This window comes from Typopeltis vanoorti, chromosome 11, assembly GCF_054136105.1.
Source record: "Typopeltis vanoorti isolate ZY-2024b chromosome 11, IOZ_Tvanoo_1.0, whole genome shotgun sequence".
NCBI classification, from domain to species: domain Eukaryota; kingdom Metazoa; phylum Arthropoda; class Arachnida; order Uropygi; family Thelyphonidae; genus Typopeltis; species Typopeltis vanoorti.
In genome coordinates this window covers 78,374,536-78,390,703 of record NC_143559.1, presented here as the reverse complement: position 1 = coordinate 78,390,703, position 16,168 = coordinate 78,374,536, and the positions used below count along the sequence as shown (strand labels likewise).

Below are 16,168 nucleotides of genomic sequence, written 5' to 3'. Positions count from 1 at the left end.
TATGTATTCAAAACATGCTTTTAGATTTATTATGTTATAAATGGCACAGTTTTTTTCAAATGTTGGTAATCTCTCACATAGGTTTTTAAAAAAATTACAAAATGACGTATAGGGAAATAAATTAAAAACGCTATGTTTATTTTTGAAGTAAAACTTTAATTCCAACATTCAAAAATGTTATATTTCTTGCTTTTCTGTTTGCAAAATTGTCGATGACATTGTCAAAGTCTATTTCATCACTCAGTTGCTGTTTTATAGATAGTAAAGAATGATTTCTTAAACGTCAAAAAAGTGTAGCCCAGGGCAATCGCACCCTTTCTCCTAGCTATGCCTCTGTGACTTAGTGCTCCGTAGAATTGTTTTCAGCATTTTACTGGTCCTTGGTCTTAGAAAGGTTGAGAAACGCTGCTCTATATGATTCAAGAGTTGGTTGTTGATGATCTTCTCCATAGCTTTAGAGAGAACAGAAGTGAGAGCAATTGGACGATAGTTGGTTGACTTTTATCAGCTTTCTTTGAGATGGGTTGGATGTGGATCTATTTCCATGTTGTAGGATAGATGCCAGTTGAATAGGATAGATTGAAGAGGCAATACAGGATAGGTATTAGTTGTAGGATACAATTGTTTAACACAATAGGTGGGATACCATCAGAACCAGATGCCTTGTTTGTATCCAGGTTATTTAGGATTCTTTGGATTTCGTTTTGTCGGAAGATTATGGGCAACATGAATGGAGCTGTTTTTACTAGAGTGGATGGAACTTTGTCCCAGTCTTCAATTCAGGAATTGGAAGAGAAAAGTGATGCCAGAAAGTTGGCCTTGTCTTCAGGTGAGTTAACCACAGTACCAACCAAATGTGAGAGTCGTGGAAACCTGAGTGGGCAGAAGTTGCACCCAAGAGCCTTGGCAAGTGACCAGAAGGAGAGAATGTCATTTGTGCAGGAGGCAAGTTTGCAGCATTTGGCCCTTTCAAAGTCTGACTTGGACTTCGTGATGATTCTTTTACAACTTTGCAAGCTGCAGTGTAGGCAAAGTGGGCAGGTAGAGTTTTAGTCTTGAGCCATTCATGGTAAACAAAGATTTTTTTTCTTTTACAGCATTTGCACACTTTTTTTGAGAACCAAAGCTTGGATGGTGGCTGAAAGTTTGGAGTGGAATGCGGGATGAAAACCTTCATTCCTGTGAGGATGATTTCTGTTATTTGGTCTGAGCAGGTGTTTGGATCAGAAGAACTGAAGCAGTAGTCGGACCATGGGAAGGAAGGGTATTTTGAATGCAGAAAGTCGAGCTTTGGAGAGAGTGAGATAGTTGAAGAGATCAGAGTGCTTGACAGAGTTTGGAAAAAAAATTTGAGCCAAATTAGATCAAACAGTGGGAATTCAAGGTTTGCAGTCTCTGGCATGGTATGTCGGTTCTGATGATTGCACAAATGCCACCCTTGTGATGGAAAGAGCTATGCAATGTGTAGTTTGGGCAGTTGAGTGGACAAAGGCTGTTGAGGTTACTGGATGGGTTTCTAGGAATAGTACTTCTGGTTAAGATGACTGCAGGTGGTGGTGGTACACATAGTTTATACTGCTGCTTTAAAGGCCACAGATGTTGGTGAAGTGGATGTGGAAACTTTTTTTTTTTTTTTGTAAGAATTAATGTTGGTGGGTTTTTGATTGGATTTCTGTTGTTATGATTCTTTAGGTTGGATTTTTTTTGTTTTTTTATGAGTTTTTTAACTATTTTTTGTGATCTGCAATTAAATCACATTTCTTTGAGTTGTTGCAGTCCATTATATTTGATTAAGGAGAGATAAAAAGAAAGTGGGGCATGCAGTGAGGGGTGATTGACTTGTGAACATAACGCCTATACAGACTGAGGGAACTCAGTCTCAGACTGCATATACTGTATGTATATGCAGTCATGTACATACATGGCTTTTGACAGTTCCCTCTGTAGCCACAGTATCTGGTCTCCCTCTAGTCACGAACTGGCAAAATCGTGACTGCAGGATTTGACACTGGCTGATTGGGAAGCCTCCAGATTCATTACTAGTACATTCGATCCCATGTACTATCCAGTGGCATGCCTGCAGAACTATTTTACTGCTGTACCCTCTACAGTGAGATTGGTATGTCATTGAGGGTCAATCTCACTACATGTGAGAAGAGTGGGTGGACAGAAACCATAAGCCTTGCTCTAGCAAACACACATAGCTACAGCCACTTCAGGTTTCTAATAAGCAAGGTGGTGTATTTCATCAGGCGATGAAAGACATCTAACACCTAGAGGCCTAGTTGGCATTTCTTCCAATTAGGGAAGGTGTACACTTTTTCAGCAGAAATGCTCGCCAGAGTACCATTTGTGGATGGGGATGACTTGACTGCAAGAGACTATATATTGCACATAAACAGCCCTTTAGTACATTAGTAGCCCAAATTCACTAACACAACCACCATCACAAATAACAAGTCTTAATATTGCTTAATAAGAATTTATTAAGTCTGATAATGTAATTATTAAAACTTGCCCTCCATGGAATCAAGACACATCACTAGGTCATTCACAATTAATGGCTACATTATCTACTATACCATACCAATTCACTCACTGACTATGCACTCAACACTCTCTGGTAATCCAATTATTATTTACTGATTACTTTCATAGTCTGAGCCCTATATTAATCATGTAATTGCTTCTGTCTTTATACCTTTATACTTTTTTTTTTCCATCTGCCATTCCTGTTCAATTTATTGTTATATATTTCACTCCAAGGATCCTGTGTAGTTCAGTGGAAGTGGCGTTTGCACTCCTAAGCACTAAACTGCCCAATGAAAGAGCATCATGAGTTTAATTCTAGTCACCAACTAGAAGAACTTTTTGTAAGCCTTTTTCTGACCGGTTCTGGAGTTAATCGATCTCTGGCCAGATTTACATTTGGCTCCAGACAGGCTAAAATGGCCTTGCCTACTCCATATAAGGGAATAAAAGACATTTTTTTTTAATATTTCACCTGATTTTTTGTATTTTACCCCATATCTTTTTATCTTTCTTGCTGGAGATACACAATTTTCCAACTACTGACTTCTATCTCATCCATTATATTACCTCAAGTCCATTTCAAAGTCTATTATAATCACTTGCCTTGTAATTCCACTTAAACCCTTTCCTAATGAGAGACTGCTGTGTGTCTACTCACCACTCAAAGGTTCACTCTCACTGACTGGGGGGGGGGGGTAAAGACAACATTTCATTCAGTTATAATCAAATCCAAAACAAACTACTGTTCCTCCTATTCTTTTTTACATGCTATCTAAAGTAGTTATTTATCCCCAGGAATCTGTCAGTAATGATGGTGCCCTTCAAATGTAAATAGGTTCAAATCCTGTCAGGGACATAAAGGACCTTTTTATAACAGCCTTTTCAGGTGAAGGTAAATTAGCCAGTATAACAATGTTTGTTCCTCCCAGAAACTCTGGTTTTTCTCCTGCAAACATATCTTCCAGAAGAACATACACAATTAAGAGATGTAATATACTGCCCTTATAGCCTTAACTGCTTTGTCTGTAATTACTTAAATAACCCTAACCCAAAAACCTGCTGCATTTAGCATTGTTTTTATATTAAGCCATTCTATTTCTATTTCTTCATTTTGTTTTATTTTATCTAGATATTGGTTAATTCTTTGTTCATATAGCCATTGTACATTTGTGTCATTCAATAGTCTAGTTTTATAAACAAATGTTTCAATTTTTCTTTCTGTTCTTGTTACTTGTAGCCATTTAGGTGGTAATCTTAATTTTATTTTAACAAGGAAGTGGTCACTGCTTATTGCATATCCTCTGTGAACTCTAACATCTAGTGAAAATTTTGATGTCTTTTCATTTAATATGAAGTAATTAATATTGATTTCCATCCTCTTGCTGCTCAAGTATATTTATGTATGTCTTTATGTTTATAGAAGGAATTCATTATTTTTAGGTTATTATAAACTACAAAGTCAATCAATTTTTTACCATTTCTGTTTAGAGCGTGTTCTCCATGTATTCCTATATTATTATTAATTTTCGTGTTTCCAATTCTTGCATTTAAGTCTCCTGCTAAAATTATGTAATCATTTTTATTTATTTTATTATATATGTTTTGTAGCTGATTATAAAAATCAATATTATCCTGCTCTCTTACTTCTTCTGGGGCATATAAACCAATTATTGTTAAATAGCCTCTATCTATTTTTATTCTAGCTTCTATTATTCTTTCATTCCATAATTTATAATGTTTTAACTGTTTTGAAAGGGAGTTATGAATCCAAATCATGACTCCTGCTTGTGCTCTTTGGTCTCTGTCGACTCCACTGTATATCACATTAAAATTTTCAGTTCTCATAGTTCCTTTTAATTTCTTTTTTGTTTCAGTGATTACTGCTATTTTAAAATTTCTTTCATTTAATAACTGGTCTAATTCTATTTCTTTATATGCTATTCCTCTTACATTCCAGTTTGCTATGTGTATTATATTTTGCCGTTTCCATTTTCATTTTCCCTTTTCCATTCCAGGGTCGTTTCCCATAGATTCAATCCGATTATCTTTTTCTGTCAGCTTACAAGTATGGTTATGTTCTCCATGTCAGGGGACTAGCCTGACAATGGAATAGTTCAGTGGTAGGGCTGCTACCTTACGGCTTCTGAACCCGCCTTCTTCCGAATTTAAACCCATAGGAGGAATAGGGTATATTGAAGGGGAAAGGGTAGATTATAGAAGAAATATAGAAATCCATATATATATATATATATATATATATATATATATGGAGAAGTTTATACACATATATATATATATATATATATATATATATATATAGAGAGAGAGAGAGAGAGAGAGAGAGAGAGAGAGAGAGAGAGTCAATCCTCGAATTATGATGTATGCAATTTATGAACCGCTCGTACTCACATGGCATGTACCACCTCACTCCTGTAACACATGGACCAGCATGTTATTGTTACCTTGAGGCATTAAGAAATACTTTTGCACAGGCTATTGCCTGTACTGAGAGTGAGAAACCCTTAGAGACTTTGGGAAGGAATACAATATTTTGCATTGTACACAGAATGTAGACACAGTATAGAGTAAAGTGAGAGTAAGTGTGAATAGTGTTTGGAAGCAACTGCTGAAAATATATATTGATACATTCACAGGATTCAATAAAGACAAAGCCTAATAAGAGATTGGTTGAAAAGATAATGCTGCTAGTTAAAGAAGTTGACAATGAAGTAGAGAAGTTAAATGAGGGGTGTGGAAGAAGAAGAGCTCTCAAATGAAGACAGACCTTATAATGTTACAAAAGAAAAGTAAAAAAAAGGAAAAGAATGAGAAGCTGAGTCCCCAAAAAAGTTTAAAATGAAAAAATTGGCAGAGGCATGTACCTCTGTTAAGAAGGTAATTCCGCTATTTGAGGAAACAGATTCCAACATGTAGAGGTTTAGTAAAGTAAGCAGAATGATGCAAGCTGCAATGCTTCTACAGGGAATCTGATATGGATGCTCAGATGTTGGATACTCACATTTGTATCAACATGAGTTTCTAGAGTGAAATTTGGAAATTAAGTTGGACATAATGTATATATTTCTGAAGAACCCTACTTCTGCTGTCACCAAACCCCCTGAAGATGAGCCTAAACCAATTAACTCAAATTATGTATATGGCGAACTATCATCAGAATACTTTGTTATAATTCCTGAATTTCAAAAGTTTGTCGTTGTTGATGACCAAGCTTCTTCTACCTTCTCTGATGACTTACTCAACTAATAAAGCAGCAGCTTTGAAAAATTATTCTTGCTCCACGTGTTTCCAGCTTTTTTTTTTTCTCCCCTTCTGGCAAGTGTGGACAAAGCAATGTACATTCATGTTTCATTAATTATCACAGTGCAGTATATACACAATAATTTTATGTTATAATTATTTCTAAGTGTATTATTTCACTCTAAACAAAAGAGTAAAAGTAGTTAAAAATAATATAACACTACATAACAAAAATAGACCTACCCTTCATGCAAGTCAATTATTAACATATTCTTATGGTTCATGTATTGATTTCCAACTTTTAATCTTTTCAACTTATGACAAGATTGTCAGAACTGGTTGTATATATAAAAGTCACAGAATGATAACTCACTTTGTAGCTGAAGATGTCTACTTTTTGTTTAAAAACTGTTGTGTGTATTTATTTTATCTCTTTAATGGTGGCTTTATTCCATAATTTATTAACATAAATGCTCTGTGGCATGTCATGTTAGCAAAGAATCTTAGACAAAGGTTATGGTGCTCTGCATACTGCTATGCTTTTCAAAATTTATTATTTTGAAGAGCAAATTCTGTTTGATCTATTGGTAGTATGTTTACAATGCTTTGCAACAGCTTGCATTTATGGACAGATGAAAATGTAGACCAGCTCATTGTTGGTGGTACAAGTGCTGCATTAGCAGGATATTGAATATAGCAGAGTACAGAAATGGCAATTTCAATTTGGCAATGGAAATGACTATCTCAAATCCAGAGTATTTTAATAATAAGGTGTGATACCTTTCGGCTACTCTTATATGAAAATATAACTTCTGCATTACTTCAACTTTAGTATCACCTCTGGGTCTGGCTCCCGCTGATGAGACCTCAATAAAGGTCAAAACCGGTCTGGGTAGTGATCCTTCCCATAATGCATAGCATTATACATGTTTGCAAGGCTATGTGCATTGTATTATGGGACACTAAGGCAACTGAAGTCATTGGCTTCTATGTACAAGTTTCTCCAGTCCTGAAAATACTTCAGGTGCAAACTTTGTTTGCTTACACTTGGATAAAGAATTAAACCAAGAATATAATTTCTTGGTTTTTTCTTTAATTTATAGAAATGGCAAGTTTCTTACTCTCTTTGAAGATCTGAAGAGATACTGCCAAAATGTGGTAGAAGCATGGGTTTTAGTATTAATACCTGGCAGAGATTTACAGATTAAGGACACATTAGAAAGATAGCATATTTTTTTTGTGTGTATATATGCATGAGTATATATATATATATATATATATATATATATATATATATATAACGATAAGACGAAATTTGAAACGTTTTTATGTCACGTTTTTTTGTCTTACCAGCTTAGCGGCCCGGAACTCTGGGGTTGGGCGCAGTAGGCGCTAGGGGAGCGAAGCCTCCCCCTAGTATATATATATATATATATATATATATATTCATTTTTAATATAAACTGACTATAAACCCGAGAATTATAACAAATTGAGATTTATTTGCAAACGCAACATGTTTCGTCGAGATTGACTTCATCAGGCGTTAAGAAACATGTTGCGTTTGCAAATAAATCTCAATTTGTTATAATTCTCGGGTTTATAGTCAGTTTATATTAAAAATGAACATATCCCAACCCCGAGTTAATAATAGTATTCATATACATATATATAGATATAGATATATACAAATATTTTCTATAATGACTCTAGGGAATCAAATCAGTGGAATAATTTATATTGCCATGTGAAGAAAATAGTGAATTAATAAAGGTAATTATTTTTTTTATTTTCAACACACCTGCTTTACTCAACCAATTGGTGTTTTTTTTTTTTACTAGCTGTAAATAAGTAAATTTATTTTAATAAATTTACTTATTTATTAAAATAAATAAGTAAAAAGAAAAATAAATATTTAAATAACCATGAAGAACAGCATTCCATTAAACCCTGACTATCTCATTATGCATTTCATTAAACCAAATTTGTTTGAAGCATTAAGTGGTGCAAAGTACAGCGGAATAAATATCTGCAATTATGTTAATATTTTTAAGCCACAGTCAGTATATTTGTTACAGCTGGACAAAAAAAAACTTTACTTCTATATTTTTAATTAGTATACTATACAAAGCGGCCTAGAGGAAAACACTAGCCGAACATAGGAAATCTTTTTTTTTTTTTAACATTCACTCGATTTCTCATTACTAATACAGGTGTTAGCAAAAGAGAAAATATCTTCTCTTACATGACACTTACGGAGATGAAAAGTAAAATACCTATTTAGTCCACTGATTTGATCCATATTTTTTCATGATTTCTTAAACTTGGTCTTATAAAATTTTTCCCACTATAACAAAAAAGGCACACCGTCCATACAACAACACTTTACAGTAAGAATAGAAGACTTTACCTATTTTTCTCAGAATCTAAACGATTATTAGCTGGTAGATGGACATCTGAACATGATCTTAATACATTTCATCCATAAGAAATCAACAGAAGCTGTAAGGTTTTAGTTATTCAAGCCACTTCTTTTCCCCATTATAAAATGGCTTAAGGAAGTTTATCTTGTTTTCCTTACTAATGTCTTGAAGAAACAGTAACAAATTCTCTATAAAAAATAAATAAATAAATAAACAAATAAAACTGGAAAATACGTGCGATCAGAGCGCCTCTATAGAAAGGTTATTGATGTTAACGGAAAACGGCGTAGTGCTGTTCATATTAGTATAAATATCTGAACTCTGATTACGTTTGTTTATTCCGGTAAGCCTTAATGTTTTTTCAATAACGATTCATTTTTTTTTATTGTGGATACCGCATTAATAACAAGAATTTTGCTATCAAAATAATTGAGCTATATACGGACTGCATACTGACATAGCAAACAAACGATCTAATAGTTAATTTTAATATTTGGAGAATATTATTTTTTCCTATCTAAAAATAACCATCTTCATTGCAATTTTTTATGTTAACGGAAATCTCATAAGTAATTTTGTAGAGGACAAGTAAGTTTCTTTATTGTTAGCAAAAGATCAATATTGAATCGTCTGTTAGGCTTAACAGTTTATACACGTGTTCACAAGCGGTAAGTCAGTAACCGCTATGATATAATATTATTAGTAATGGAGTTTATAGGACCTGTCCTTGAGTGGTATGGTGATTTACTTCTTATACAGTGCCTAGAAGAAAAAAATAATAATTGGCGAATTTCCTAAAAATCACATTCCATACTCTGCCAGTAATATTTTCCTACGGTGTTTAGAGAGGTGTTTGTTACAAACGTATTAGACTAAGCTTGGCGATTCTTCATTCCACCTGAAATTTCAAAATTAGCATATGCAATTTCTTACCTTTTAGTGGTAACAGCGCAACTCAATAAAATTGGGATTCATTACTAGTTTTTGAATTAATCATTTCGGAAATACTATAAACGTGTTATGGTAGTGGTTTTATTTATATCCTGTGTGCTGCTTGCATTCGTTACATTGTGATGTGTGTTTCTGTACAATCCACGGCAATTTTCAGGTATAATGAAAAATCAACAATGGATACCATATCTTTACTCATTCACAACATGTTCTGCCAAATTATCCACGCATTCACCACTTCTTTTTGTAAAATAGTTTATCCTTTACACTTTTTAATCATTCCCACACATGATAGATTATAGGACCTATTTGATATATAATCAGTTGCCATTGATGGCGTTTAAGTAGGAGTTGAGAGAGGAATCTGTTAGTTCTCTTTTTAGGAGAGCTGGAGTTTGTAGTCTTTTGGGAAAGCTTATTGCAGACCCAGGAGAAATGGGGGAAGGGAAAAAATGCTGGATGAAGTTCAGTGGAACAGTTGCCATGGAAGTATAACCAGTAAAGACAATAAAAACAAACCATCTGAGACTACTGGGTGTATGGGGGAGGGAGTCGTTTATTAACTAAACTGCCATCCATTTATACCTTATGGTTTATTAAAGGTTTATTTATATAGTACATTTGCACTGTCAGTGGGTTAAGATTTTTTTGTTTTGTTTTTTTTATATACAGGCTGGAAACCCTGTCCTAGAGACCAAACATGGAACTCTTTCAAGCCTCCAATAAGTGGGGCAGTGGTCTCATGCTGGGTGATGAAGAAAATCACAAACATCCATGCCCATAGTGGAATTTGAATCTGTAGCCTGTTGGAGAGCAGATTTGCTAACTGCTTGACCAACCAGGCTGGCAAAGCATTTGGATGGCATTAAGAATTTCTAGTAAGATTTTTGGTGCACTATTCCAAATGTTCGAGCAATATTTTAAGGTCAGACAGATTTAGGATTTATTCAGGATTGGTAGCTAGATAGGTGAAAAGTAGCCACTTAAGTCAAAAAAAAATTTTTTTTTGGAGGCTAAGGAAACTAAATATGATGTGCTTATGCTAGGGAAGTTTAGAGTTAAGTGTCAGCTTGAGCTAACTGCTATCAAAGGAAAGGTAAGAAGAATGAAGTCTTTGTTTTGTAAGAAAGAAAAGCAGACAAAATGATGTCTTAGAACTGTTAAAGGTAGTTGGGTTATCACCACCTCACAATGGTGTCGAAATCAAATCATTGTTTAGGACATCATGGTAGATGTTGAAGGGTTGTCATATGAGTAGGAAAATTCATGTTGGAGGTTTAATGGAATATTATCAGCACCGAGAACGGATTAAACTAATTTTAATGCTTCCAATATTTTGTCTCAGTCACAGAGACATTTTCAGGGATTACAAATAACTTTTTGTAACAACACACACAAATACAATACAATGATAAGTAAAACAAGTGAGTGAAACTAAAGTCCTATCTAGGTGGTGCACCCTCTATGGGCATATGCAGGTGACCTAGGATGTAAAGCGGGATCTCTGATAATTAATGTTTCCCAAATTTTGGAAAGTTTTATGCAACTGTATTTGTTTAGTGCAGATGCAGATTCAAAAAACAGTTTTTCTTTTTTGAATTTACTACGGTGGTTTTTTTTCCAGGAGATCCTGTGGAATATATCCAAAACATGGTCTGCAAGGCCAGATTGTAATAATAAATTTAGTTTAATCCTTTATCCAAGTGTGAGCAAACAAAGTTTGCGCCTGAAAGTATCTTCAGGACTGGGGTAAGGTGGTAAAACACCAGGGCGCAACTCCTTGCAAAGGTGGAGCAAGCTACCAACACTCCTATCTCAGTATCTCCTATAATGCAAAACACATCTCCTTGCGGATATGTCTAATGTTATGCATTAAGGGAAGGGCCACTACCCTTCCCTTGTACCACCTTACCCCAGTCCTGAAGATACGTTCAGGGGCAAACTTTGTTTGCTCACACTTGGATAAAGGATTAAACTAAATTTATTATACTCTACCCAAGTGAAAAATAAACTTTCAACATCTTTCTCTAAATCCAGAGTAATTTATTAAAAAAGGGTGGCACACCATTTGGCAACTCCTATAGGTAGAGATGACCTGCTAATGCTTCTGCCTGGTATCTCCACTAGGGCCTGGCTCCCACTGAAGAGACCTCAATAAAGGTGGAAACTAGTCTGAGTAGTGGCCCTTCCCTTAATGCATAACATTAGACATATCCGCAAGGAGATGTGCTTTGCATTATAGGAGATACTGAGATACTTTGCAAGGAGTTGCCCTGGTGTTGTACCACCTTACCCCAGTCCTGAAGATACTTTCAGGCACAAACATTGTTTGCTCACACTTGGATAAAGGATTAAACTAAATTTATTATACTCTAACCAAGTGAAAAATAAACTTTCGACATCAAAAAGGCCAGATTGACCATAATCGTGATTGCAGATGTATGACTCGTGTTCTTCTAATCGGATGGCTGATCTGCCTGTCTGTTCGAAGTAAGCCAGCTTACAGGAACAAAGGTACTCTATATACTCCAGGCACTGAGAGAGGAGGGAGTTGATCTTTGGTGGAACGGATAAGGGTAGTAACTTTTTTAATGATTTGGCTATTTTTTCTGATGTGTCACGGATGTAAGGTATGGTGATGGCATTTCTGAAGTTCTTCTGAAGAGATGGTCAGGGAATTGGGAAAGAATTGATTTATTTTAATTCTGTAATCACTGTAGCCATTAGAAAGTGTATGTGTTTGAGTTCGGTTGAAAGGGCAGTTTCACTGGAACAAAGATTGTGGGCTCTATTGGTTAGTTTTAATAATGCCATATTGTTGAGAGGGGTGATGATGGTGCTAATGTTTGTGAATGTATCTGCCTGTATGAGTTGATATTCTATATACAGAGAAAGAAAGGTTGTCATGTTACTCAGGTGTCTAGGAAGGGTAAACTATTATTTTCCTTTTCCATCGGAAACTGGATTCTTGGATGTAGGCTATTGAGGTGACTGAGGAAGGAGTCTAAAGTGTCTGGGCCATGAGGCCAAATAGAGAACACATCATCTACATATCTTAGCCAGATAGAAGGTTTTAGAGGGGAAGAGTATGGCTCGTTTTTCAAAATTTTCCATGTAAAAATTGGCAAGAGGTGTTGGGGGGGGGGCATGGCAGTTCTCTCTATCTGTTTGTAGATTTTGTTCTTCCAAGAAAAATAACCAGAATTGGTGACAGAGGAAAAGAGCTCTAAGATATCAGAAGGAAAAACGTTTTTTAAGAGTGTTAAGATGTCATTTAGGAGAAGATGGGTAAACAATGAGATGATATCAAAGCTGACCAATATGTCTGTATTATTTAAAGTAAGATTTTCAATTAAATTTTTAAAGTGGGTAGAGTTTTTTACATAAGAAGTGGTAAGACCAGTGAGGGGGGAGTCAGAGAGTTAGCCAGCTGCTTTGACAATTTGTTGCAAGGTGCATTAGTGGCATCTATTATGGCACTGGAGCATCGCTGGACTAAATGTATTAGTCTTAAGGGAGATTATGTTGAAAAATAAAAATAATTTTGAAATTATAAATTCATTTTTCATTGTTAGGCCAAGAACTTTTCAGACCACCCTCGCACTACGTGAGTGTGCAAGAGAATTGGCATAATCTGACAAAAGTTATTCAATCTAAGTCTCAGCTCTGGCAGGTTCCAAGGGAGTGGAAAGAGTGTAAGATAGTACAATTGCATAAAGGTGACCCCAAGACAAGTAGCAAACTACAGACCAATTAATATATCGGGAGTGGTTGTTGCTGAAAAGTAAAATACAACAGTGAGTGGAAAGGGTCGCGATACTCTATAATGGGCAGCATGACTTTGTGAAGGGTAGGTCTTAGTAACTTATTCACATTTTATAATAAGGTGACAACAGAATTGGATAAAGGTAATGGCTACACAATGATACTGCTTGACTTTGCCAAGGCATTTGACAGAATACCACAGGTAGAACTATTACAAAAAATGGACAGAAACCAGAGAGTAGTATATGCTGGAGTGGAGTCTAGGAGAATGATGGCGACTAGTGGAGTACCTCAGGTTTGGTACTAAGGGCACTACTCTTTAATTTGTATATCAATGACATAGGGAAAGATCAGAGGGATATTCAGTTGTTTGCTGATAATGCAAAACTGGGGAGAGTAATAGTTGATAAAGATGATGTAGATATCCTGCAGGATGATTTAATAAATTGGCATTGTGGGCAAAGGATAATGATTATCAATTTAATGTTGTGAAACTTAAGGTTAATCACTTCTAGTTGAAAAGGTTGTATATTGTGTATCATATTGATGATATTGGTTTGCAGGAAATTGATGAGGCTAGGGACTTGGGGATAATGGTGGATAAAGAGTTAAAGTTCAGAGGGTATGTTGCAAAAGTTGGTAAAATAGCTCAACGAATTACCTGGATGTTGAAAAACATCTAACAAGTAAATTATAAGGAAGTTATTATCCCTTTTTATAAGGCTATGATTCTGCCACATCTTGATTTTGCGCCCAGATTTGGTCAGCTGGGTTTCTTCGGGACTAAGATGTGGTCAAAAAGATTCAGAGACGAGTGACCAAGATGGTGACAGATCTGTGGAATACTCCTTATGAGGATAGGTTGAATGTTTGTAGGTTACAAAGGTTAGCTGATAGGTGAAAAAAAGAGGAGACATGATAGAAACTTTTAAGATATTAAAGGAGTTTTATAAAATGATGCAAGTGAAATTTTTCAATATATGACAGATAGTCAGAGAACCAGAGCCATCTGTGGAAGTTGTGTAAGAGTGTGGTTAGTAGGGGTGTGTGGACCAGATTTTTTGCATGAAGAGTGGTGAGCGAGTGGAATGAATTGACAGAAGTGGTTGTGAGTTCCCTGATGGTGGATGGATTCAAGGAGAGATACGATATGATTTGTTTGTATGATGGTTGATTTGGTCTCATGCGATGAGTCTGGATTCCAAGGAGATGCCATAAATAATAATAATGATAATAATATTTACAGAACTAAGCTATATGTCTTCAGAGAGTTGAAGCCAAAATTACATAAATAAAATGATTGAATGGCACATCATATTTTAGGGGGGGATGAAGAGAAGTGCACTATTTTCATTTATGAAGATGAGACTCCCAAATTATGGTAGTGGATTGGATAGGCAATCATTCCCTCAGCACTCCATTGATGCCAGATGCCAGTTAAAACCTTAACTGGCATCTGATGTAAAAGGTGAGTATTGAACCAGAGGATGTTGTGATCCTGTATAAGACAGTTATAAGATCAGAGTTGATGACCCAATGGCAGTCATGGCAGGAAGCACTAAAAATTAATTGCACAAGATTTTAAGCCTGATATTAAGCATTTACATCATGTTAATGTAGAAACAGAAGAGAAATCTTGCTAGGTTTCACATAGGTTACAACCAACCTACACATTCTTATTTACTGAGGGCTAATTAACTCCCATATGTGAATAATGCAAAACATATCTCAATATTTGTCACATTCTTGCGGAGTGCCAGCACTTTACTCAAGAAAGGAATGAATTTTTTATTGTTCTGTCTGAGCCATGTATACTCTGGCAGACCTTATCAGCCTCAGACAAATTGTATGGTGCTTTAACTTTTTAAAAAGAATTAATTTATACAAACGCATTTGATTATAAATTCTATTTATAATAGATACTGCTTTGCTTAACTATTGTTATTTTCCTTTTCCATCGTAAACTGGATTCTTGGATGTAGGCTGTTGTGGTGACTGAGGAAGGAGTCTAATGTGTCTGGGCTATGAGGAAGGCCATAGGGTTCTCCAACCAAATAGAGAACCCTATTGCCCAGACACATTAGACTCCTTCGTCAGTCACTTCAACAGCCTACATCCAAGAATCCAGTTGATGATGGAAAAGGAAAATAACAATTGTTTACCCTTCCTTAGACACCTTAGTTACACGCCTTCCTAATGGCGCACTTTTTTTTTTCACTGTATTATAGAAAACCTACGCACACAGGCAGATAATTCACAAACTCTCCCACCACCACCACCACCCCACTCAACAATATGGCATCATTAAAACTCTAACCGAGAGAGCCCACAATCTTTGTTCCAGTAGAACCGCCCTTTCAACCGAACTCAACCACATACACAACAAATTCCTCTCCAATGGCTACAGCAATTATATTATTAAAAAAATAATCAGTTCCTCCCCCATTCCCCAGCCATCTCTTCAGAAAGAGTTCAGAAATGCCATCACCATACCCTACATTCGTAGCACATCAGAAAAAATAGCCAAGACTTCAAAAAAGTACAACCTTCACACAGCATTTAAGCCCCACTGCAAACTTGCTATCCTTATCTGTTCTACAAAAAATCAGCTCCCTACTCTCTCAGTGCCTGGAGTTTATAAAGTACCCTGTTCCTGTAAACTAGCATACTTTGGACAGACAGGTAGATCCGCTTAGAAGAACACAAGTCATACATCTGCAACCACGACTATGGTCAGTCAGGCCTAGCTGAACATGTCTTGGATACAACCCACAGGATCTCTTGGAAAAAAACCACCATGCGCCACCACAGTAAATTCAAAAAAGAGAGATTATTTTTAGAATCTGCAGCAGCTCTCAGAAATCAACCAAATCGAAATAAATATGGTTGAATTAAACTTCCGAAGATTGGGAAACATTAATCATCAGAGATCCCACCTTACATTCTAGGCCACCTACAATCGCCCATAGAGGGCGCACCACCTAGATAGAACTTTAGAGTCACCCACGTGGTTAACTTAGTATTGTGTGGTATTTGTGTATATGTTGCATTAGTTTTTTGTAATCCCTGAAGATGTCTCAGTGACTGAGACAAAATATAGGAAGTATTAAAAATCTGTTTTAATCCTTTCCGAGTGCTATATACAATCCATTATAAGCCTCCAACATGATATTTACTAATTTATTTCCATATTATTGTTTATTATTACCTTGTGTACTACTGCTGTAACCTTATGTTTGG

The 16,168-nt window shown here is 35.7% G+C and overlaps 2 protein-coding genes across 5 annotated transcripts in view; one reads left to right on the top strand and one right to left on the bottom strand.

Moving 5' to 3' along the window:
* Positions 1-8,346, bottom strand: part of LOC150101772 (phosphatidylinositol 4,5-bisphosphate 5-phosphatase A-like) — a 163,109-nt gene extending 154,763 nt beyond the window's left edge. The window contains exon 1 of one of the 3 annotated variants that reach the window (XM_090400500.1): positions 8,200-8,346. The gene's annotated coding sequence lies outside the window, so the exon portion shown is untranslated. Of the gene's footprint in view, positions 1-8,045; positions 8,128-8,199 lie in introns of those variants that run through there. The other 2 variants (XM_090400501.1, XM_090400503.1) reach the window with 2 other exon arrangements.
* Positions 8,347-8,453: 107 nt separating this feature from the next.
* eIF3c (eukaryotic translation initiation factor 3 subunit c) overlaps positions 8,454-16,168 on the top strand; it is a 202,031-nt gene continuing 194,316 nt past the window's right edge. The window contains exon 1 of one of the 2 annotated variants that reach the window (XM_090400058.1): positions 8,454-8,555. The gene's annotated coding sequence lies outside the window, so the exon portion shown is untranslated. Of the gene's footprint in view, positions 8,556-8,674; positions 8,801-16,168 lie in introns of those variants that run through there. The other variant, XM_090400059.1, reaches the window with a different exon arrangement.